This window comes from Peromyscus eremicus, chromosome 20, assembly GCF_949786415.1.
Source record: "Peromyscus eremicus chromosome 20, PerEre_H2_v1, whole genome shotgun sequence".
Taxonomy (NCBI): Eukaryota; Metazoa; Chordata; class Mammalia; order Rodentia; family Cricetidae; genus Peromyscus; species Peromyscus eremicus.
The window spans coordinates 367,019-391,595 of NC_081436.1; the positions used below are offsets into that span (position 1 = coordinate 367,019).

Here is a 24,577-nt window from a genome sequence, read left to right on the forward strand (position 1 = left end):
AACAGCAACTTCTGTCTCTCTAGCCCCGTAGGTTGCTGTTTTGGAACATCTCCACTCCTTAGAACTTATTCATAAAACACCTGGCCTTCTGAAATGTGCATAGCACTTAATATAGAAGAATGCTTGCATATGTTAATTTAGGTAGCTCACAAAATAGACAGGCTTATTGTTTTGTTTTTGGTATGGATAGTCTAAATTTTATCTTTTTTGTTTATTTTTGAGATTGTATATTGTATTTTAATTACAACATTCTCCCTTCCCTGTCCGCCTTCAAGCTCTCCCATATATGCTTTCCCTCTCTCCTTCAAATTCATGGCCTTTTTTCATCAGTTGTCATTGCATGCATACATGTATTTGTATATACATAACCTGTTGAGTCCATATACTGTTGCTTGTATGTATGTTTTCAGAGCTGTTTGGCACTAGACAACCAATTGGTGTGTTCTTCACTGAGGACAGCTCTGCTACTCCCAGCTTTATTTAGTTGTCTGTAGTTCTTTGTGTAGGGTTGAGGTCTCCTGGGCTTTTCTCCTGTAGTTTGGCAAGTTCATTGGTGTCCCTCTTTGTTCAGCTCATGTTTGTGCATTCATGTTTGGTGAGACTTTTCAGATGTAGCTTTGGATGTTATTTTCTTTAGCAAACTAATAATTAAAACTACCCTCCTGTCTGGATCACAAGCTTTAACAGACTGCTTACAATTTTGGGGGACCTAAGACTCAATCATCTGGTTTCGTTTGCTGGAAATGTTTGGGGGTCCCCAAAAACTAGTCCAAAGAAGCAGCTCTTCTCTTTACTGCTTGTTGGGAACTGGGGGAAGGCATCTCTGGAACTTCTTGCCTCAGAACATCCTTGTCAGAGGATAATGAGAAGGACATAAACAGTTAAATATTTTGCCTCCTTTCCCATTAAAAACAAGTGTTATGACCAAAAATTAAAAGTGGGCCTGGAGAGATGTCTCAATGGTTAAGAGCACCAGCTGTTCTTTCAGAGGACCTGGGTTCAAGTACCAGCACTCACATGGCAACTGTCATCTAGAAATCCAGTCTCGGGAGATCTGAGACCCTCTTCTGCCTGCGTTAGGCACTTAATACACATGGTGCACAAACATGCATGCAAAATACCCACACGTATAAAACCTTTTTAATAAAATGTTTTTAAAAATCAGTAGCTGTTCAAAATTATTTGTAAAAGTTAAAGTAGAAGTATTTTAACGATACTTGCCTAAAGAGCTAGGCTCTAGGTTCTGCACTTTGATCTTATGCAGGGCTTTCATGCTCTGCTCCAGTCAGAACATTTGCTTTTTCAAAGATTGACTTTCTTTCAAGGGTTCTAAAATTGCCATTGTGATTTGCAAATGTTCTCTCCAGGAATAAACAAGTGTAGATGATAAGTGATGCTTAGCTCTCCTAATAGCAGTACCTGAGCTGAAAAGGGAAAATATTTAAATTTAACTTGAAATAATTCCCTGCAGTACCCTTTCACTTGAGAGGCAGTTGCCGCAGCATCTACCTACCACACTGGCATTCTCAGATCCTTTAGCTGTCTTCCTCATAATTCATACTCAGTTTCATAACAGGTAAAAGCTGAAGGAAGAGCATTTTACTTTTACATTTTGTTTTGTTTTAGAGGCAGGGTCTCATGTAACTAAGACTGGCCTCAAATTCAATGGTAGCCAGTGATGACCTTCAACTTTTTTTTTTTTTTTTTAGGTTTTCCGAGACAGGGTTTCTCTGTGTAGCTTTGCGCCTTTCCTGGACCTCGCTCTGTAGGCCAGGCTGGCCTCGAACTCACAAAGATCCGCCTGCCTCTGCCTCCCGAGTGCTGGGATTAAAGGCATGCGCCATCATCGCCCGGCCGACCTTCAGCTTTTGATCTTCCTCCTACCTCTACCTCTCAAGTGCTAGAATTATAAATGTGTGTCACCACACCCAGCTACTTCTATCATTCTTTTTGTTTCGGTTTGATTTTTGATTTTTTTTCAAGACTGGGTTTCTCTGTATAGCCCTTGCTGTCTTGGAACTCGCCCTATGGACAAGGCTGGCTTTGAACTCACAGAGATAGGCCTGCCTCTGCCTCCCCAGTGCTGGGATCGAAGGTGTGCACCACCACCACTTGGCTACTTCTACCATTCTTAAGGTAAAGTATGATTATGGCAATGCATAAAGTGTATAGAGGGTACTAAGGATCGAACCCAAGGCTTTGAGAATGCTAGGCAAGCATTCTACCCTGAGGACATCCCAGCCCTATGTAATGCTTGTATATTTCTTTGCTTACTTCTTCTTGGGGGAAGAGTTGATTGGCTGGCTTGTTTTTTTGTTTTTGTTTTTGTTTGTTTCTTTCTTCCTTTCTTTCTTTCTTCCTTTAGTTAGGGACTTCTGTATAAGCCTCAAATTCTCCATCTTCTGCCTCAACCTCTCCCAGAATTATAGCAGAAATGTCCACCTACATCTCCTGTATGCTATTTGTTTTGGCTCAGGTTTTAAATAGTACTTTAGTGTGTACTGTTACGGAGTTTGTGACCCCTGGGAAAAGACCATAAGCTCAATCTAGTTATGATTAAAAGATTTATTGGCCGGGCGGTGGTGGCGCACGCCTTTAATCCCAGCACTCGGGAGGCAGAGCCAGGCGGATCTCTGTGAGTTCGAGGCCAGCCTGGACTACCAAGTGAGTTCCAGGAAAGGCGCAAAGCTACACAGAGAAACCCTGTCTCGAAAAACCAAAAAAAAAAAAAAAAAAGATTTATTGATTAACTGCTAGCAGGATGAACAATCTCTGAGCCAAATTTGAGATTGCCATGAAGGAAGGGTATGGATAAGGACTTTTAAAGAAGAAAACCACATGAAGACCTTCTGTGTCTATGCAAGAAAGTAAAAACTGTTCTGTTCTGCCAAGTTAAGTGATTAAGGCAACTCACAACAATCTTTTGGCATCCTTGTAAGCAGGTTACAGAGGGGGGAAAAACAGTTTCTCATAGCACAACAAGTAGATAGTAACAGATGTACATTTTTGGGTGGGGGTCACTGAGTCAGGGAACTTATCTTCTTGGGATTGGAGTCAGACAAATGGCTGGTGGGTACCAAGATGGATGTGTAACATAAAAGCCACTTTAGTCTTAACAGTAGCCCAGACCAGCCTGAAAATCTCTATATATTCTAAGCTGGCCTCTAACTTTTTTTTTTTTTTTTTGAACCTTTTGTGTCTAGCTCCAGAGTACTGGCCTTCCTAGTATGCATAACCACACCCAGCCCCATACTGAGATCTGACAAACCTGTGTGTGAACAGAATGTTTTCCTTTTACATGGCAGTTCTGCCTGCTCCAACTCTTACATCAGAAGAACAGTACCTTCAGCCCCAACTATAGAGAACACAAGATTGGTCAGCAGATTTGTGTTTGTATTTACCTTATTTAAAGGCTGTTTTAAACTGGGTGTGGTCCACATACCTGCAGTCTTAGCATTTTGGAGGTAATACAACAATTTTTTTAAATTTGGTTGAGAGGGCAGGTGAGACAGGATCTCTCTATGTAGCCCTGGCTATCCTGGAACTTGCTATGTAATAAGTTCTTTTAAAATAAAAATAGGGAAGAGCCGGGCGGTGGTGGCGCCCACCTTTAATCCCAACACTCAGGAGGCAGAGGCAGGCAGATCTCTGTGAGTTTGAGGCCAGCCTGGGCTATAGAGTTCCAGGACAGGAACCAAAGCTACACAGAGAAACCCTGTCTCAAAAAGCCAAAAATAAAATAAAATAAAAAATAGGGCCAGGGATATAGCTCATTTGGTAAAGTGTTTGTGTAGCATGCACTAAACCATGCCTTCAGTTCCTAGCACCTCTTGTTGGTACATGCCCATAATCACAGTACTTTTCCAGTCTCAGTTTTTAACATGTTTAGCACAAATGAAAAAGTCCTGAAATTTTTATCTTTGCTAAGGATATACATTTGTCAGGGCTGGCAGGAGAGTCAGAAATTCAAGGTCATTTTTTGGCTACATAGTAAGTAGTTCTGGCTGTCCTGGAACTTGCTATGTAAACCAGACTAGCCTGGAACTAACAGAGATCTGCCTACCTCTACCAACCTCCCCAACAGCCCCCACCTCCACTCCCAGGATTAAATGTGTTCACCACCACACCCAGCTGAGACTCTTGTGTCTAAAGAAATAAATGTCATGCTGGGCAGTGGTGGTGCATACCTTTAATGCCAGCACTCAGGAGGCAGAGGCAGGTGGAGCTCTGTGAGTTCGAGGCCAGCCTGGGCTACAGAGTGAGTTCCAGGACAGGCACCAAAGCTACACAGAGAAACCCTGTCTCAAAAAAACAAACAAAATAAAAAATAAATGTCACTTAAAGTACGCTTTTCTGGTTCATCTGTTTTGGTTCTTTTTTTCTCAGACATGGATTGGAGTCTGGCTGTTCTTGGGCAGTTCCTTGTGTCATTTGTCTATAGATCTTCATAACAAAGGTGTAAATTGAAAAGGATGGAAAGCTTGATCTTGAGATTAGAAGCTCCATTATGATGCCCTTTTGATTGGAGGTTTTTGTAACAAGAGTTGTTTTAGCTTTTAAGCTTCTGAAAAATAAGCACTGCTGTAGTTCTACCTGGCATGTAATTTTGATGGAAATAGGTCCTGATGCATGTGAAACATGATGTTTTTAAAAGCAAAGAGAATGATAATCAGGTTTGGATAGTGGTTCTTTCTTGAGGAGCCAGCATGATGGGATTAAAAGCAACAACAGATGGTTATTATTGCTATCTGTTTGATCAATTCCAGTGGGTAATTTCTCCAGGTTTTGTTGTTTTCTCAGGGCTTGAGTCTAACATCTACCACTGAGCTGTGCCCAACCCTTTTCAGTATTTATTATGCTTCATGGATGTAGTAAGTACTACAGAAGGTGTTTTTAAAATGTTAAAATAGGGCTGGGCAGTGGTGGTGCACGCCTTTAAGCCCAGCACTCAGGAGGCAGGAAGATCTTCATGAGTTCGAGAGGCCAGCCTGGTCTACATAGTGAGTTCTGGGACAGCCAAGAGCTACATAGTAAGGCCCTGTCTCGGAAAGGGAAGGAAAAAATGTGTGTCACTACCCCTGGCCTTGTTGTAACCCTTTTATTATTATTCTCAGCCAGGGTTTGTGGTGTGTGTTTATAATGTTAGCCTTCAAGAAACTGGGGCAAAAAGATCAATGGGAATTTCAGGTCTGGGCTACATAGTAAGACTACTTTAAAAAAAAAAAAATGCTATCAAGCTATTCTCAGTTATGTGTCCTCCCCACTCTCAGCAGATGACTTGCTGAAAGATACTAGTCATCAAACTTCTTTACTCTTAACTCACACAGCATATCCTCCACTTCCTCAAGGCTAACTTCATCTGTGTACTTTGCACTCTACCCCAAAGCATTAATTACTTATTGCTGCATAACAAATTCCCCCAAAATACAGTGGATTAAAACAATATTAGAGCAGGCAATGGTGGTGCACGCCTTTAATCCCAGCACTCAGGAAGCAGAGCCAGGCAGATCTCTGTGAGTTCGAGGCCAGCCTGGTCTACAGAGCGATATCCAGGACAGGCACCAAAACTACACAGAGAAACCCTGTCTTGAGTTTAATCCCTAGTAACACAAAAAGTAACTAACTGGCTACAAGGAAATAGGACAAACATTGTCTCTGGTTTTCTAGCCTCTTCACACTAAAGAGGGAGTGTGTGTGCTGAGCAAAGCAATACATAGAACCTACCACCTCGCTCTTAAGCAATTGCTCATTTACCCTACAGAAGAGCTTAACTGGACTGGAAGAGTTGTTTGTCTACACTTACGTTTTCTAAGTTTTATTACACGTATTTATTGTGTGGGAGAGGGTGACATGGAGGTCAAAGGGGAACTTGGCTAGAGTCTTTTCCTTCTACCTAGGGTCCTGGGGATCTAACTCTGGTTACCTGCTGAGCCATCTTGCTGACTTTTTTAAGATTTATTTATATTTATTATGTACATGAAAGTTTGCCTGCATGTATGTCTGTACACCATATGCAGGTCTGGTACTCATGGAGTCCCTAAGAGGGAATCAGAATCCCCTGGAACTGGAGTTACAAATGGTTTGGTTTTTTGAGATAGGGTTTCTCTCTGTAGCCCTGGCTATCCTGGAACTCCCTCTGTAGACCAGGCTGGCCTTGAACTCAGAGATCTGAGTTCCACCTCCCAAGTGCTGGATTTAAAGGCATGCACCACCCTAAAAGGGCTCAAAGGGTGCTCTTAATAGCTGAGCCATCTCTCCAGCCCATGGCCCTTCTTTAAAGTGCCATTTATATTTGTGTCCATCAGTCTATTCCTACTCCTGCAGTTGTTTCCTGTGATGCTTGTGGCAGGAGCCATGTTAATGTCAAGCATGAAAGCATTCTTTTGGCCTGAAGGAAGCGTGAGTATGTTAGCTCACACTTAGAGTCCCAGCATTCAGGCTGAGCAGGCTGAAGCAGGAAGATTGCCCTTAAATTCCAGGCTAGCTCTGCCTTAAAAAAAAAGAAAGAAAAAGAAAGAAAGAAAGAAAGAAAAAGAAAGAGAGAGAGAGAGAGGAAGGAAGGAAGGAAGGAAGGAAGGAAGGAAGGAAGGAAGGAAGGAAGGAAAAGAAAGAAAGAGAAAGAAAGAAAGAAAGAAAAAAAAAAAAGAAAGAAAGGAAAAAAAAAAAGCTGGCCAGTGGTGTCGCAGGCCTTTGATCCCAGGACTTCCACTTGGTAGATAAGGAAACTGAGGATCACAGAATTCACAAGATTTAATCAGAGTTGCTTGGTTACTATATAGAAGAAACAAAGTCGTAATCATGTCTACAAACTCCAAAAGCCAGTACTCTTAACCCCACTACATTTTACAATAGCCCCACCGTGGTCGTAGTCTAACCATGGTGAACTCACTGTCCCTAAAGTGCTCTTTAGTGACCATACTGTCACGAGCTGGCGAGTGAGCTCAATGGTTTAAGAGCACTTATTGTTGTAAAGGATCTGACTTTGATTCCCAGCACCCACATGGAGGCTAACCACCTCCTAGGGAGCCAGGCACCCATATGGTACACAGTCATATTACTCATCCACATACAATAATAAAAGTAAATCTAATGACTATACATACCATCCACAGTTCTTGTTTTCTAAAATATACTTGTTCCTGATGCTTCTTCCTGGTGTAATCTCATCTTCAAATTCCAACTCAAATGTTATCTCCTCATTAACTTCCAAACTTTTTACATTCTTCTCTGTTCATGCCTTTTATTTATTTATTTACTTATTTTAATGTAGCCTTTGGCTAGCCTGGAACTCAGAGTTCCATCTGCCTCTGCTTCCGAGTTCTGGGATTAGAGGTCTGTACCAATACACCCTGCTTATGCTTTCTTTAGTAACAGTTACTGAGTTGTATTGTAATTCACTTGGTTTATTTGTTTGTTTGTTTTTTGAGATGAGGTTTCTCTGGAACTCACTTTGTAGACCAAGCTGGCCTCAAAGCCTGGCCATAATTCACTTCTAACTGCCCCCATCAGTCAGAGTTTAGAAGGAAACAGAAACCACACTTGATATTTTAAGCACAAAGGAAGAATATACAGTGAATTGGGTATTTGACTGAGTCATCTCAGGAGCAAGCTGTATGTTGGGCCTCTGAGGAATTACTCTCAGGACACCACCAGACTAAGCCATTAAGGACCTTATGGTTCCTAAATAGTATTAAGCCTGAGGAGATGACAGCATAGCTGCAACCCCACAGTATACTTTTTCTTTGAGTCACTAATACAGACATCTGAGGAGGGTAAAAGGAAGCTTAGTATTCAGTGTATTGAGCACTCAAGTTTTCTCTAATGTGTGGGGTTTCAGTGTTTTCTTTTGTAAGATTAGAAGTCTGAGGTGTCAAATGTGATAGTGCACACCTTTAATCCCAGCACTCCAGAGGCAGAGCCAAGTGGATCTCTGAGTTTGAAGCCAGCCTGGTCTACACAGCAAGACACAGGACATCCAGAGTTGCATAAACCCTGTATCAAGTAAAAAAATAAATAAAACATCTAGGGCTGGATCAATGGCTCAGCAGTTAAGAGTGATGACTGTTCTTCTAAAGGACCCAGGTTCATCTCCCAGCACCCACATGATGGCTAATGACTAATTCCAGTCCCAGGGGATCTAGTCCCTCCTTTGACCTCCACAGGCAGGAGACATGAATGTGGTATGCAGACGTGTATGCATGCAGAACACCCATACTTTTAGAATAGATTATATATTCTCTGTATATCCCTGGCTGTCTTGGGTGTTATTTATTATATTAAGATCAATCCACATGAATCTATTAAATGGGTAACAGAATTATAAAATGAGGCTATACACTCATGATTACAGAACGGAGTAGACAGCAGAAGTCATCTGATCTGACCTCGCAGGCAGGAGCAGGGAGAAGGGGCATGTGACTCTTCTCCAACCCCTTCTCAGAGGTTGATGGCAGGAAGCTCTGCCTCCTTTGGGCTGTATAGCCTAAGGTCATGGGTGGAACAAATAGCACTACAGCTCTGTAGACCAGACTAGCCTCGAACTCAGAGATCTGCCTGCCTGTCTTTGGCTCCTGAGTGCTGGGATTAAAAGTTTGCACCATTACCACCACCCAACTAGGATAAATAATTTTGTTGTTGTTTTGTTGTTATTGTTGTTGTTGTTGTTGTTTGAGACAGAGTTTCTCTGTGTAGCCCTGGTTGTCCTGGAACTTACTCTGTAGGCCAGGGTGACCTCAAACTCAAGAGATCCACCTGCATCTGCCTCCCGAATGCTGGGATCAAAGGCGTGTGCCACTGCCGCCCAGCTATGGCAAATAATTTTGTAAAAATTAAGAAAATAAGCTGAGCAATGGTGATGCACACCTTTAATTCCAGCACTTCAGAGGCAGAGACAGATGAATCTCTTGAGTTCCAGGCCAGCCTGGTCTACAGAGCAAGTGCCAGGACAGCCAGGACTACACATAGTAACCCTGTCTCGAAAAACCAAAAATAATTAGCATAAGGTTGTCTCCCTCTTTCATCTCTCTCCCCAATCTTCTTTTCCACCTCCCTATTCCTCCCTTTCTCCTCTTCTCTCTCTCCTCAAAGCCCAGAGGGATAAGTACCATATGCCAGCATATTCTCCCCTACATCACTCCCATCCCCCCCAAAAAAAACCCACAAAAATGTATTAACTAGGCCTATAAAGATGGCTCAGCACTTAAGAGCACTGGCTGCTCTTCCAGAGGACTCAGGTTCAATTCCCAGCTCCCACATGGCAGCTTATAACTGTCTGTAACTCCAGTTCCAGGGGATCTGGCATCCTCACACAGACAATTATGCAGACAAAACACCAATGCACATAAAAATAAATTATTAAAAAAATATGTTGGCTATAGTACTTGATGACTGAGCAAGCATGAAGTGAGCAGTTGGAACTCCTTAAGAGAAGGTGGTTATGCACACAGTGACAGAACTAGTGGTACAGTCTGAAGAACAGCCCTGTCATGGTAAGGATGGTACACGCCTTTATTCAGCACTTGGGAGGCAGAAACAGGCAGATCTGTGTTAAATAAGATTAAATAAAATAAAATAAGATTAAATAAAATAAAAAATGGAAAAGATTAATTATGCAACAATTTTAGAGTTTTGATCATTGTATAAAATTTTCCTGTCCTGGCCAGGCGGTGGTGGCACATGCCTTTAATCCCAGCACTCAGCAGGCAGAGGCAAAGGCAAATGGATCTCTGTGAGTTTGAGGCCAACCTGGCTACAGAGCAAGTTCCAGGACAGACTTTAAAGCCACACAGTGAAACCCTGTCTCGGGAGGGAAAAAAAATTCCTGTCCTTAAGTCATTCTCTGAGACCATCAAATGAGGTGAGGGAAGCAGGGACAGAGATAATCTCTCACCATGTCAAGTCAGACTTCTAAATCACAGAGCAGCCTCTGTGTTCCCTAATCTCACAACTTGGGGTTCTTGTTAATCTGTTCCCAGGAGTTGGGGGTGCGATTCTTCAAAGAACCATCAGTGATTTCTAAGAACTGTATGGCTCATCCCAAAAGGCAGGTCTGTTTTAAAATGCACTGAAAGCATCCTCTAGTCTGTGTTAGCTAGGCCAGGGATTCAATGATGCTTTCTTTCTGCTAAGGCCCTGCAACCTCCTCTGGGCTATTTGAGGTGCTTGCCAGGCTTTTGGCCTAATTTTTTCTGTCAAGACCTATCATTCATTCTCTTCTATGAAATGAACTGCATTTCAGAACACCATTTACTCACAAACTTTCTACATAGTAGCCAAGGGTTGGTTTGCCAATACTATGCATTTTTGTTGTTTCCCTCAAAATGAGATGCCCAGAAAACACTGGTGTCTGAAGCTGTTTGTAGCCCTTTTCTCCCCTGCTAAAATGCTTGCTGCTTGTACTGCAAAGCTTGATATAACTCCAGCTTAGTCCCCGATACTTCCCCCTTTACTTCCTGCTTTGTACATGCCTTCTACAGTGAAAACTATAAAATCACCAGGGAGAGTATGTCAGTTCATACTGCCTTCAGCCAAACCTTTGCACAGAAATGATTCAGGTTGGGAAACAAATTAACACATAACACACTTTCCTAAGTGTCTAACACACAGCCCAGGGCTACCTCTCCTCTCTACAGGGAAATGACTGAGGGTTTATTTCTTGGGCAAGACAATACTAACCCCAGTGTGAGAGCTATGGCTCCAAAGAGCTAAATGAAGTGGGGTTTACACATGAAGCTTTGTTTTAGTTACAGCCCTCCCCTCATTCTTTTTATAGTCAAAGTCAGTGTTCTGGAAGCATATTCCAGCTATCTATCACCTCCATCACAATTGCTATAGATGCTTATTGTAAAAATGCAGATTCCTGGGCTTATGTCCAGATCATGAATCAGAACATGTGGAAGCAGCACACAGTAATCCATTTCTCACAGTAGACCTCAGGTATAGGCAAAAGAGTTTCTAAAATCACTACAAAAAAGTCTTTTTAGGAATTTACAAGGAACATAATTACAGCTTTAGTTTTTGGGGGTGTTTTTTTGTTTGTTTGTTTGTTTGTTTGTTTGTTTTGGTTTTTCGAGACAAGGTTTCTCTGTGTAGCTTTGCGCCTTTCCTGGAACTCACTTGGTAGCCCAGGCTGGCCTCGAACTCACAGAGATCCACCTGGCTCTGCCTCCCGAGTGCTGGGATTAAAGGCCAGCTTTAGTTTTTAAGGACTTGGGTCCTTTGAAAGACCACAGACTTAGTCTGGAGAGATGGAAGACCTGAGCTCAGTAGCACCTATAACTCCAGTTTTAGGCAATTCTGGTCTCCCCAAATACCAGAGTGCAAGAATGCAGGCCCATACACATGAGCTATTAAAAATAAAATCTTTTTTAAAAGTTCACATGTAGAAAGCTAGAGGATGGCTCAGAGGTTAAAAGCACTAGCTGATTTACCAGAGAACCTGGGTTCAATCCCAGCACCCACATGGTGCCTAATGACTGTAATTCCAGTTCCAGGGGATCCAGCACCCTCTTCTGACCTCCTTGAGCACCAGGCATTAAAGTGGTGCACAGCCAGGCAGAGTTTAATTCCAGTACTCTGGAGGCAGAGGCAGGCAGATCTTTGTGTTCAAGGCAGCCTGGTCTACAGAGTGAGTTCTAGAATAGCCAGTGCTACACAGAGAAACCCTGTCTCAAAAAAACAAAAAGAAAAAGTGGCACACAAAAATACCACCCATCCACATTTTTTTGTGGTTTTGGTTTTGGTTTTGAAGAGTTTCTTTGTATTGCCCTGGCTGTCCTGGAACTCACTCTGCAGACCAGGCAGGCCTTGAACTCAAAACACATAATTTTTTTAATTTTATGAAAAATCCACAAACTAATCACAAGTAAAAGGTATAGTATAGTAGTGATTAAAGGTAAAATCACAGTAATATGTCCTCAGATCCCTTTAAAGGGTTTGGGATTTTGGCATCCCAGGCCAAGCCTGGAACTCAGCTGCCTGAAGACCATGAATTCCTAGTCCCCCTGTTTCTATCTCAATAGTGTTAGCGTCAAAGGAGTAAGTCACTATACCTGGTTTATGTGGTATTAGGAATTGAACCCAGGGCTTTATGCATGCGTAGGCACTCTACCAACTCAGTGATGTCCCCAGCCCAGATCCTTTAAAGTTTTAAGTAAGACAAGTGCACCAAAGCCCTTAAGAGTAAGCGCTCTGGCTAGAAAGATAGCTCAGTGGTTAAGAACATGTACTCCTCTTCCTGAGGTCCAGAGTTTTTTTTGGGTTTTGTTGGTTGGTTGGTTGGTTGGTTGGGGTTTTTTTTTTGGGGGGGGGGGGGTTGTTTGTTTTTTGTTTTTGTTTTTTGGGGGTTTTTGGGGGGGGTTTGTTTTGGTTTTTCAAGACAGAGTTTTTCTGTGTATCCCTAGCTGTCCTAGAACTCATTCTGTGGACTAGGCTGACCTAGAACTCATAGAGGTATGCCTGCCTCTACCTCCCAAAGGCTGGGATTAAAGGCATGTGCCACCACGACCCAGCCCGAGTTCAATTCTTAGCACCCATGTCCGGTAGCTCACAATCACCTATAACTCCAACTCCAGGAGCATCCAACACCTCTGGCCTCTCTGGGCACCTGGATTCACATGCACATATCCCCTACACACACACCCCAAAAAAAAAATTTTCAAATTTTAATTAAAAATGCCAGGGGGGGTGGCTGGAGAGATGGCTCAGCAGTTAAGAGCACTTGCTGCTCTTTCAAAACACCTGGCTTCAGTTCCCAGCACCCACATGGCAGCTCACAGCTGTCTGTAACTGCAGGTGTCAGGGGATCCAACACCCTCACATAGCTAATGCATGCAGACAAAACACTAATGCACATAAAATAAAAATAAATCATTAAAGTGCTGGGTAAACTAAAAGACATTACAGAAATGACATTAAGTGAATATAGCATGAGATTAGCCACAACATTTTCTTAAATCCTCCTTAATTCCTTTCTTTTAAAGCAAAAATTTGAAAGATATTTAAAAGGTGTATGTTAAGGAGGCATTCAGAAAATATGAGAAGACTGCTTTTTGACCAAGCTAGATTGCAGAGTCAGCAGGGGATGGAGAGATTTCTACATGTTTTCCCAGCCCTGTGAACTGCATGGATATTGTACAGCCCGGCCAATCTTGAGGATGTAGATTAATACTGTCCCCATTTCACCAATGAAGAATTTATTTTAGAACTGTCAAAACTCACAAATTACTTCCCATTCTGAAAATGCAGCCCAAGTTGGAATAGCTAGTTCACAGTTTCCAGAACACTAAATGACTTTAATGGGTTCTAGTGGTTATCTGTGCTAAATGAGCAAGGACCATGAACACACCAGTTCCCTATATTTGAATCAGGTAGAGGGGACAGAAAGCCAAGCAAAGGCAGTACCTTCTTCCTGTCCAAGGACCCTGTGGCCTGTCTCATCTATCCAGCTGCTTCCTGTCGGCAGTAGGGTGTGATTGTATGATATGTTTTTGGATTTTATTTGCAATTCCTGGCTCATATCTCCCTCCCCAGAGAAGGCTATAAAAGTTAGAATTACTTTCCCCCAAAGCAGGTCATAGGAACTGTAATCTTTCCCTGCCTTTCTGGCCTGGAACTGGCCATGAAGAAATTCTCTGACCTGCCTTTTACCTCATGCCAGAGAGGTTTGCCCATACCTGGAAGGAGGAATGCTGTATAGAGGCCAAGAAGACTTCGGAAGCAGACAGGCCTTGCTGGGTGTCCTCATCTAGTCTTCTTAGGGTTGGAAACACTGTTAAGTCTACATAAGATCTTGGAGGGCTTGGAGAGCTTCAGTAGCTGATCAGACTTATGGAAGATAAAGGACCTAGAGAACAGTATATGACAGATACCTGGGACATGGAAACTCTGTGCCCTTTCTACTATGCCTCACTCATCCTGAGTGTCTCTTTGTATCCTTTAATATTCCTTATGATTAACTAATGTGTTTCCCAGAATTTGGGGAGCCACTCAAGCACATTAATCAACCCAGAACTTAGGTTCGTAGGGAACCTCACTGTATAGCCAGTTGGTCAGAAATAGAACAGCTGAAGAATTGCAGCTGGCATCTGAAGGCAGGGGACAGTCTTGGGACTGAGCCTGCAACCCCTGTATCTGATGCTATTTCCCGATAGCATCCAAATTAAATTGAATTAGGCTAGCTAGCCAGGGCCCTCTGAAATATGTTTGCTTAGTTGGTGTGTGAATAACACACAGAGAGACATGAAGTTAGTATCAAGAGTGCTCTGTGTTGAGTTTGTTTTCCCAAAATAGAGTTCAGCCACCCTGGAGCACCTGAATCAAGGAACTATGAAACACTTTATCCAGCCTCAGGATAAAATGTTTTGGATGGGAAAGGGCAGTCTGGGGAATTGGGGGGATGTACCTAGTCTCCCTGAAAAGACTATCAGTCTGGCTCCCAAGAGAAAAAACTCACCTGAACAGATTATAAAATGAAAACTTTAACCCTGTAATAAAGGTGAAATTCTAGTGAAAAGGCTGAGACATAACTTTGGAGCTCCTTGGTGTCCAGCAGGTGGCGTTCAAATCTAAGGTGGCCTGAGACTGTACTGGAAATGACCATGAAGAAGTAGCCTGTGAGAGACATAAACAGGGTACTCTTTCTGCTTTGAAGTGTGTTCATCCTAACACCCAAACCTCATTTCTCTTCCTTGCCTTAGAAATGTTGCCCCGTTGGGTTAGGGGCATAGCTTAGTTGGTAGAGTGCTTGCATAGCATACACAAAACCTTGGGTTCAATCCCCAACGCCCCATAAACTAAACATGATAGCACTTAGGAGATAGAGTCAGGATCAAAACTTCAAGGTCATCTTTGGCTAAATAAGTTAGAGGCTGGCCTAGGATATGTGAAATCCTTTCAGGCAATAGTGACACATGCCTTTAATTCTGGCACTTAAGGAGGCAGAGGCAGATGGATCTCCATGAATTTGAGGTCAGCCTGATCTACAGATCAAGTTCCAAATCAGTCAGGGCGACACAGAGAAATCCTATCTCCAAAAAAAAAGTAACCAACATTTGAAAAGCTTTCCTAAAGCACAGACTCAGGGCTATCCATAGATTCTAGGTTGGCAATGGGGTATTATCTCTCCTGACAATCTGGAAATACCAATATCTTTTTTTTTTTTCAGTGTATGCGTGATACATGTGGGGATGCATGCATGCCACAGCAAAAGCTAGCATCCTTTGTTTTTCAATTTGTGCACATGAGATACACACATGTCATGGTCCACATAAGGAGGTCGGATGACAACTTCTAGGAATCAGTTCTCTCCTTCCACCATGTGGGTCCTAGGGTTTGAACTCAGGCTCTCAGGCTTGGCAACAGGTGCCTTTACTTGCTTAGCTGTCTCACAGTTCCCCAGTGCCAAGATCTTTTAATTGTTTAAGAATTGTATACAATCATATAATGCATTTTGATCAAGTTCACACCCTTTCCTTCCCCTCTAATTCCTTTTTTTTCTTTGTTTTGTTTTTTGTTTTTCCGAGACAAGGTTTCTCAGTGTAGTTTTGGTGCCTGTCCTGGATCTCACTCTGTAGACCAGGCTGGCCTTGAACTCACAGAGATCCACCTGGCTCTGCCTCCCAAGTGCTGGGATTAAAGGCATGTGTCACCACCACCTGGCCCCTCTAATTCTTATCCTATCCCCCCATCTCTTCTGACCAATTTTAAATGTGGGCCCAATCAAGAACTCTCTCAATCTCTTTTTTGTTTCTTTGGTTTTTTTGTTTTGTCTCTGTTTTAGATAAAGTCTCATTATGTAGCCCTGGCTGGTCTGGAACTCTCTGTGTAGAGCAGACTGACCTCAAACTCACAGAGATTTGCCTGCCTCTGATACCAAGTGCTGAGATTAAATGTGTGCACCACCACACCTGGCTATTTTTTTAACCCACTGAGTCCAGTTAGTGATGCCTGTGTGTATGTGAGTACAGGGTAATCTACTAGAACATGGATAGCTCTAAGGGTTCACATTCTTAAAGGAAGCTGACTCTCCTTACCCCAACAGCCACCAATTGCTGGTAGCTCCCCAGGAATAGAACTTCCTTACCTACCTCCATCTATGCTGGGATTTTGATTGGCTTGATCTTGTACAGTCATTGTGCAAGCAGTCACAGCTTCTGTGAGTTCATGTGTAGAAAGGCCCTGTCATGTCCAGCAAATATTGTTTCACTGCAGACATCCATACTACCTCTTGCTCCTAAAATCTTTCTGCCCCCTGATTTACAATGATCCCTGAGCTTTGGGGAGAGGAGGTGTAACCTAACTGTCCCATTTAGCACTCAACAGTTTTACCCTTTGCACTTTGACCAGTTGTGGTCTCTGTATTAGTTGCCATCTACTGTAAAAAAAAAAAAAAAAAAAAAGAAGAAGAAGCAGCTTCTCTGGTAAGGAATGGGAGATGAACTAATCTGGGGATGTGAAGGTAAGAGCTTGAGATGAGGGTTATTACTGTGTCTATTTAACACAGTAATAGTATTAGGTTCTCCCGTAGGGCCTATCACTTAGCTAATCATGGACCTATTTTTTGGGCCAGTTAACAGTACTAGTTCCATCTTATGGATCAGGCTTTAAATCCAATCAGAAAGTGGTTGGTCACTCCCACAGCATTTGTGCCCCTAATGCACCAGTGGACATGAATTGCCAGGCCAGTCATTAGTGTGATTTACAGGGTTCACAGCTGGGTAAGAGTGTTGATTATTTTTCTCCCCTAGTAGTATACATAGTTCCTTCTAGGACTGTGAAAGCTAGCCAGTGGGGATAGAGGTTCCAGGCGAATACCAGCTTGAATTCTCCATGACCCATAGGTCATGTATGTGGTATCTTCAGCAATAGGACCTTACCATCAAGTTCTGGAGGGTAACTATGGTAGTTTGAAGGAGAATGGCTTCCATAGGCTTATATATTTAAATGCTTAGGGAGTAACGCTATTTGAAAAGATTAGCCTGGTTGGAGGAAGTGCGTCACTGGGGGTAGACTTTGAGGTTTCAAAAGTCCGAGTCAGTCCCAGTGGCTTTCTCCCTACTGCCTATGGATATGGAACCCTCAGCTCCTACTTGAGCATCATATCGGCCTGCATGCCACCATGCTTCCTGACATGCTGATAATGAAACTTCTGAAACTGTTAAGTAAGCCCCCAATTAAATGCTTTCTTTTATAAGAGTCGCTGTGATCATTGTGTCTCTTCACAGCAATAGAACAGTGACTGAGACAGTAACAAAGCAGTGGCAGTAGCCTGTAATGTTTGGATGGGGGTTAGAGGACCTCCACAGACCAACAATTCAAAAAGAGGTCATCTATACCTTCAATGCCAAATCCCTTAAGTCTGTGTAAAAATTGCCCTTCTGAAACTCACACATATACAAATCCAAGAGTTTCACACCAGGATCAGCAGGTGCAGTATAGGTCCCCAGTCAGCCACCTGGCATTCATGGACAGCAAGCCTCAAATTGCTTGCCTGTGGGCACAAGGCCATTGCCACCAGTTGGGTAAAATCAGCCTGCCAAGGTAGAGGGGATTCCACAGACTGTGTCCAGCAGCTTTCCTGCCACAAACTAAATGAAGCAGGAGCTTTCTCTTGCTTGTGGAGAAATAATTCAGTTTCTCGTTGCAAGCAGCTGGGGAACAAGAGAACAGGAAGGGCAGTGCTCTACCTGAGAACAGTAGCAAAGCCCCTCTACTCTGTTGGGGGGCAAAAGTCTGGAAGTTGGAAATGCCATTGAACTCTAGATCCTTCTGCTACCACTACCCAAGTGCTGGCCTGCACCACCACTCCAGAAAAGTGCCTGAAGTTGATCCCATATTCGTTGTGTAACTGAAGGAAAGTTGTTTCCTTTTTTCTAGGCCTCGTTTTCCTGTCAAATGATGGCATTGGGGTAGATGGTATCTCTTTCTCCCTCCAGCATCTGCTCTTCAAATGAGAAGTGTGTTGAAGGTGTCTAGTCTAGCACCAGCAGAACCACAGCAAAAGCTGTGTCTAAGCTAAGGAAACTGGATAGCACACGAGTAGGGAAATAAAAGTTCTGACCTACCAATACCCTACTCCCACAATCTCTTTCCCACCACTGAGCATCCGTTAAAGAGAAGTGAAGATCAGAAGTCAGATCTGCTATCTTCTGTATGTTGAAAAGGCCAAGGGCTTGAGTCAGCCATATAAAAGAAAGAGTAGTGCTCACTTCAGCAGCACATATAATAAAATTGGAATGATACAGAGAAGATTAGCATGGCCCCTGCACGAGGATGACATGCAAACCCATGAAGACTTTCTTATTTTTAAAAAAAAAAGAAAGAAAATAAATAAAGAAAGAAAGAAAGGAAAGAAAGAAAGAAAGAAAGAAAGAAAGAAAGAAAGAAATCCACTGGTGCAAACAGAGACTCTGGATGCTTATCTGTGTAGTCTCTACTGTGTCGGTGTATATTAAGTCAGACTAAACTTCTGGAACTGTAAGTAAGCCCCAATTAAATGCTTTCTTTCATAAGCATTTTCCCCCTAGAGCTGTTCATCTTTGCCAGTCTCCACCCAGTGACAATGACATTGGCTGACAGTGTCCACCTGATCCTTGGGAAAGGACTTTTACTTCCCCTCCATTAGAGCTCCACTTCCTTTGCCCAGGTGAGCTAACATTAGACATTAGAAAGTTTCCACTTGGTAGAGCTTTCCCTCTGTACCCAGGCTTAAGAAGCTATCCCATGTTAAGTGCTGAGAACAGAGTTCAGGGAGATTCCAGTATGACAAATAACAATACTCACCTGTTCTCACCACCCTGGGAAATCTTCAGCCTCAAGTAAGAAAATACAGTCAGAATGATTCAGGTCTTTTTCATCCAATTGTTTTATGTTCAGTGTCAAAGGGAATGACAATTTTACCTGACATTTTTCGCATTTGTTTTAGTATGCTCTGATCTTTTTGTGGGAGGGGAAGTTGGTGCAATAATTTGAGGCAAAAGAAGTTTAAGGCATGAGCCTTACTTTCAAGGAATGTATAATCTATGTTGGTTATTGGTGTATAATGTTATACCCAACTCTGTTTAAGTAAAACAATGAATATTCTCTCTGTGTCAATGGGCTAAGAATTCAAAAGCATCTGGAATATAACTTAGTTGGTAGAATGTTTACCTAGATGAATGAAGCCCTGGGTTAGATCCCCCATTACCAAATTACTGGGCTTGGTGGCATGTGCCTGTAATCCCAGCACTCAGGGAAGTTGAAACAGGAAGGTCAAAGTCACAGTCAGAACAGGCAAGGTTCTTTCATGATACCTAAGATCCTGACTCAAATAATTCAAGAACAGAATAGCAGGGTGGTTCTGACTTAGTCTCTTTCAAAAAGTTGCAGTCAAGATGTACAGATGGAGTTTCTCTGTGTCTCAGCAGCTGCTCCCAAATAACCACAAAGAGGCTTAATATTAATTATAAATGATCAGCCAATAGCTTAGGCTGGTTACTAGCTAATTCTTACATTTTAAATTAACTCAATTTCTTTTTTTTTTATGTTTTTGGTTTTTGGTTTTTTTTCAAGACAGAGTTTCTCTGTGTAGCTTTGGAGTCTTGTCCTGGTACTCACTCTGTAGACCAGGCTGGTCTTGAACTCACAGAGATATGCCTTCCTCTGCCTTCCAAGTGTAAAGGTGTGTGACACCACATCCAGCTAACCTAATTTCTTATCTACCCTCTGCCACATGGCAGTACCTTCTTTCAACACGGTATGTTCATCTTGCTTCTTTCTGCATCTCTCTCAACTCCTTTGACTCCACCCTTCTTCCTCCCAGCATTTTCTTTGCCCCAAAAATCCTGCCTAGCTATCAGCCAATCAGCTTTTTGTTAACAATGAGAACAACTTATTTTTACAGTGTACAGAAGGATTATTCCACAGCAAAGATGTCCATTAGGAGCTATGTGTGGTGGTGCAAACCTGTAATCCCAGCATTCTACAGGCCAAGACCTAAGGATCACTACAAGTTCAAGGTCAGCCTAGTCAACATGGAGAGTTCCAGCCCAGCCAGAGCTAAAGGCTATTTCAAAACCGGTAGTGCTGGGGCTAGAGAGATGGCTCAGTGGTTAAGAGCACTTACTGTTCTTCCAGAGGATCTGAATTCAGTTCCCAGAAACCACATGATGGCTCACAACTGAGTGTAACTCCAGATCCAGGGAATCTAATACCCTCTTCTAGCCTCTACAGGTACATAATACATGTGCATGGTACACATACATATATGCGGGCAAAATACTCAAACATATAATATAAACCTTAAAGAAAACAAAAAGATTGCTCCCTTCAGCAGCACATATACTAAAATTGGAATAATGCAGAGAAGATTAACATGGCCCCTGTGAAAGGATGACATGCAAATTTGTGAAGTGTTCCATATTTCAAAAAAAAAAAAAAAGGGTTGGTGTCTTAGCTAAGGTTTCTATTGCTGCAACAAAACACCATGACCAAGAAGCAAGCTGAGGAGGAAAGGGTTTATTTGGCTTATACTTCAGCATTGCTGTTCATCACTGAAGGAAGTTAGGACAGGAACTCAAACAGAGGAGGATCCCTGAGGCAGGAACTGATGCAGAGGCCATGGAGGGGAGCTGCTTCCCCTGGCTTGCTCAGCCCATCTTATAGAACTCAGGACCAGCAGCCGAGGGATGGCACCACCCACCATGGGGTAAGCCCTCCCACGTTTTGAGAAATCACTGAGAAAATGCCTTACAGCTGGATCTCATCAAAGCATTTCCTCAACTGAGGCTCCTATAGCTTGTGTCAAGTTGGCACACAAAACCAGCTAGTATGGTTGGCAAGACGGCTTTATTGATAAAGGGCTAGTTGTGTACGCATGAGGACCTGTATTTGATCTCCAGACTCCACACAAAGGAGCCAGTGATGGCAACACACACTTGTAATCCCAGCTCTGGAAGATAGAGAGCAGATCCCCAGAGTTCCCTAGCCTAATCAGAGCACTCCAAGCCAATGAGAGACACTGTTTGAAAAACCAAGGTAGGGTTGGGCCTGGTGGCACATGGGGACCAAGCATAGCAAGTTCCAGGTGAGCCAGAACTACAAAGTGAGACCCTGTCTTTTAAAAAAAAAAAAAAAAAGAGCAAGGTGTATGGATGGCACCTGAAGAAATCAACCAAGGTTGTCATATGCATGAACAAGACTGAATGTGATGGTGCATGCTTATAACCCCAACACTTGGAAGATGGAAGCAGGAGAATCAGGAGTTCAAAATCATCCTCAGCTAAATAAAAATCCAAAAATAAAAAAGGGAGGGTAGGATTATGGGAGGAAATGGGCTCAACACACATTATGTAACATACCATGGAAGATGAATATATATACAATAAAAGCTTTACAGAATGACTAAAAATATTTTAAAATAGCATTTGTCACAAAATTGCATGTCATGTTTTCATTGGTTTTTTTAATTTTAAAAATGTACTTATGTTATTTTTAATAATTTATTCATTTTTATTTTATGTGCATTGGTGTTTTGCCTTCATGTAGGGGTTGGGTACCCTGGAACTGGAGTTACAGACAGTTGAGGGCCGCCACATAGTTGCCAAGAATTGAACCCAGGTCCTCTGGAAGAGCAGTCAGTGCTCTTAACTGCTGAGCTATATCTTTCCAGCTCCTTATGTTATTATTTAATGTGCATGAGTGTTTTGCCTGTGTGTACATACATATGCGCACCACACATGTGACTGGTGCCCCCAGAGGTCTGAAGAGGGCACTGGATCCCCTGGGACTTGAGATACAGATAGTTGTGAGCTTCCATGTGGGAACTGAACCCAAGTCCTCTGCAAGAACAAATGTTATTAACTACTAAGCCAAATCTCCAACCCCAAGTCGTTTTTGGTTTTGTTTTTTAAAGAGGTCTCATGTATCCCGAACTGGCCCTGAACTCAGTATATAGCTAAAGTGACCTGATCCTCCTGCCTTGATCTCCCAAGTGCTAGGATTAGAGGCATGTGCCACCATCACATTCCTGTATGAGTGGGGAATTGGGGATCAAACCTGGGACTTCATACATGATCATTAAACAATTGAGCTATATTCCCAGGCCTTTTGTTATTTTTTTTTAAGATTTTATTTATTAATTATATATACAGTGTTCTGTCTGCATGTGTCCTTGCAGGCCAGAAGAGGGCACCAGATCTCATTACAGGTGGTTGTGAGCCACCATGTGGTTGCTGGGAATCGAACTCAGGACCTCTGGAAGAGCAGTCAGTGCTCTTAACCACTGAGCCATCTCTCCAGCCCCTGTTATTTTTTTTAAGGCAATGTGTTCAAATAACATTTTACTAATCAAGCAGTGTACTAGGCCACAGGAAAATGGAAGTAAAAACAATCTTTACCTTTCAGAACCTGGTCTAGTGGAAGAGACAAGTGTTGTGAGTTGTGCTGTGGAGTGCTGGGTAAGGATCGGTGATGACTGTGCTGAGAACTGGCCTGTGAAACACACTTTGTCACATTCAGAAAGAGCACCTCAGACTTTGAATGGGTTTCAGTCTTCTCAGCACTGTGATTGCACAGACAGAATATTACTTTAATTCTCCCAAGAAATCTTGGGAAAAAGTACGTCTCTGTTTTATAGATGAATATATTGAGAACACGTAAGATTACATGACACTGTTTGTTTACTTATTTATTTTGGTTTTTCCAGGCAGAGTTACTCTGTGTAGCCCTGGCTGTCCTGGAACTCACTCTGTAGACCAGGCTGGCCTTGAACTCAGAGATCCACCTGTTTCTGTCTATAGAGTGCTAGGATTAAGGGCATGCACCAGCACACCCAGCTGGACACTGGTGTTTTTTTTTTTTTTTTTTTTTTTAGACAAGAGTATATAGCTCAGGCTGGTATGGAACTCTCAGTCCCAGCCTAGCCCAGTGCTAGGATTCCAGGTGTATGTCACCATACCAAGCTGTGGCCTATCAAACTGTAGAGTCAGCATTCAAACTCAAGTCTTCTTTCCAATATAACAGACATATTTTCTGTGCAAAACAAAAGCACTTTAACACAAAAGTCTACATTAAGAATTCTATGAGCCAGGCAGTGGTGGCACATGTCTATAATCCCAGCACTTGGGGCAACCAGAGGAAAGCAGATCTTGGTGAGTTCAAGGACAGCCAAAGCTACACAGATAAACTCTGTCAAAAAAAGAAAAAGAAAAAAGAAAGACTGTGTATGGCTGGACATGGTGGTGAATGCCTTTAATCCCTGCACTTGGAGACAGAGGCAAACAGATCTTGGTGAATTCCAGAACAGCCAGGGCTACATAGACCCTGTCTCAAAAAACAAAAAAACAAAAAACAAAAAACAAACAAACAAAAAACAAAACTATGGGGTGTGGATCAATGGCAAATTGGTTAAGAGCACTTGCTGCAAAGTGGGTGGGAGTGGGGGGCTGGAGAGGTGGCTCAGAGGTTAAGAGCACTGGCTGTTTTCCAGAGGTCCTGAGTTCAATTCCCAGCAACCACATGGTGGCTCAGGACTATCTCTAGTGAGATCTGACGTCCCCCTCTGTCGTAAAGAGCACTCATATACATGAAATAAATAAATCTTAAAAAAAAAAAAAAGCACTTGCTGCCCTTCCAGAAGACCCACGTTTGTTCTCACGTGGTGGCTCACAATCAGAACCATCTGTAGTTCCTGTTCCACGGGATCCAGTGCCCTCTCCTGGTTCTGGTACCAGGCATACACATGTAGTGCATGTGAATACAGGCAGGCAAAACACGCACATAAAAATAAATCTTTTTTTAAAAATAATTCTATGTAATCATTTTCATAAAATATTTATAGTTGCTTCTGTCAAATGTACATTCAGATGAATTCAGTTTCTAAATTTCATAGGAACTCTATTAATACCCTAGGTAACTAAGTGCCAGACTGTGCAGTCTGGACAACAAGGGCAAGACATAAAAAGAAGGGGACTGCTGAGAGTTGAGAGAACTTGTGCAGGGCTTCAGCGTCTGGACAACAATAAAGGTGACTGTGCGTTCCAGACCCTGGAATCACAGGAGCAAGACTAACAATAAATTGGGCACATTAGTGAGACAATGCTGAGTCCTCTACCCACATGGTGAGCTGGAAAGTAGCCATCTGATTCTCTCAGGTAAGAGCAGGAGGAAGGGAAGAGATGGAGGGCCTCAATGTCAGTTTACCCGGTTAAAGCCCTGGTAGCAGTGGCCATACTCTATCTGTTTTTCTAAACAGGGTTTTTCTGTGTAACAGCCCTAGCTGTTCTGGATCTCACTCTGTAGCCCAGGCTGGCCTCAAATTCACAGAGATCTGCCTGCCTCTACCTCCCAAGTGCTGAGATTAAAGGCGTGAGCCACCACTGCCCCGGCTAGTTCTTTCTCTTTGTTGTTGAGAAAGGTCTCACTATATAGCCAAGGCTGGCCTGAAACTCATGATCCTCCTACCTTAGCATCCCAAGTGCTGGGATTAAACTCAGCTCACTCTCATTTTTCCAGAAACATAATCCAACATTCCAAGATCTCCATCTAATCGTATTGTCACCTTGCATATCAAGAGGCACATGTTATTGTTCTGCTAGACTGG

The 24,577-nt window shown here is 42.7% G+C and overlaps 2 non-coding genes across 2 annotated transcripts; both read left to right on the plus strand.

Annotated features, from left to right (window-relative positions):
- Positions 1 to 18,198: 18,198 nt before the first annotated feature.
- On the plus strand, positions 18,199 to 18,305 carry LOC131897269 (U6 spliceosomal RNA). The gene has a single exon (XR_009375625.1). It is a non-coding gene; the product is annotated as a U6 spliceosomal RNA (small nuclear RNA).
- Positions 18,306 to 20,295: 1,990 nt separating this feature from the next.
- Positions 20,296 to 20,402, plus strand: LOC131897276 (U6 spliceosomal RNA). The gene has a single exon (XR_009375630.1). It is a non-coding gene; the product is annotated as a U6 spliceosomal RNA (small nuclear RNA).
- The last annotated feature ends 4,175 nt before the right edge of the window (positions 20,403 to 24,577 follow it).